The following is a 1,006-nucleotide window of genomic DNA, read 5'->3' as shown; positions in this document are numbered from 1 at the left end:
AACAGTGTAAGAGGGTTCCCTTTTCTCCACATCCTCTCCAGCATTTATTGCTTGTAGACTTTTGGATCACAGACATTCTGGCTGGCGTGAAATGGTACCTCATAGTGGTTTTGATTTGCATTTCTCTGATAATGAGTGATGTTGAGCATCTTTTCATGTGTTTGTTAGCCATCTGTATGTCTTCTTTGGAGAAATGTCTATTTAGTTCTTTGGCCCATTTTTTTTATTGGGTTGTTTATTTTTCCAGAATTGAGCTGCTGCTGCTAAGTCACTTCAGTTGTGTCCAACTCTGTGCGACCCCATAGACGGCAGCCCACCAGGCTCCCCCGTCCCTGGGATTCTCCAGGCAAGAACACTGGAATTGAGTTAGTTGCTTGTATATTTTTGAGATTAGTTGTTTGTCAGTTGCTTCATTTGCTATTATTTTATTCCATTCTGAAGGCTGTCTTTTCACCTTGTTTATAGTTTCTTTTGTTGTGCAGAAGCTTTTAATTTTAATTAGATCCCATTTGTTTATTTTTGCGTTTATTTCCAGTATTCTGGGAGGTGTGTCATAGAGGATCCTGCTGTGATATATGTCAGAGAGTGTTTGCCTATGTTCTCCTCTAAGAGTTTTATAGTTTCTGGTCTTATGTTTAGATCTTTAATCCATTTGAGTTTATTTTTGCATATGGTGTTAGAAAGTGTTCTAGTTTCATTCTTTTACAAGTGGTTGACCAGTTTTCCCAGCACCACTTGTTAAAGAGATTGCCTTTTCTCCATTGTGTATTCTTGCCTCCTTTGTCAAAGATAAGGTGTCCATTTGTGCGTGGGTTTATCTCTGGGCTTTCTAATTTGTTCCATTGATCTATATTTCTGTCTTTGTGCCAGTGCCATACTGTCATGATGACTGTGGTTTTGTAGTAGAGCCTGAAGTCAGGCAGGTTGATTCCTCCAGTCCCATTCTTCTTTCTCAAGATTGCTTTGGCTATTCAAGGCTTTTTGTATTTCCATACAAATTGTGAAA

The sequence above is a fragment of the Bison bison genome, unplaced genomic scaffold (assembly GCF_000754665.1).
Source record: "Bison bison bison isolate TAMUID 2011002044 unplaced genomic scaffold, Bison_UMD1.0 scf7180017864491, whole genome shotgun sequence".
NCBI lineage: Eukaryota > Metazoa > Chordata > Mammalia > Artiodactyla > Bovidae > Bison > Bison bison.
The sequence above is the reverse complement of the archived record's forward strand: the minus strand, read 5'-3'. Positions refer to the sequence as shown.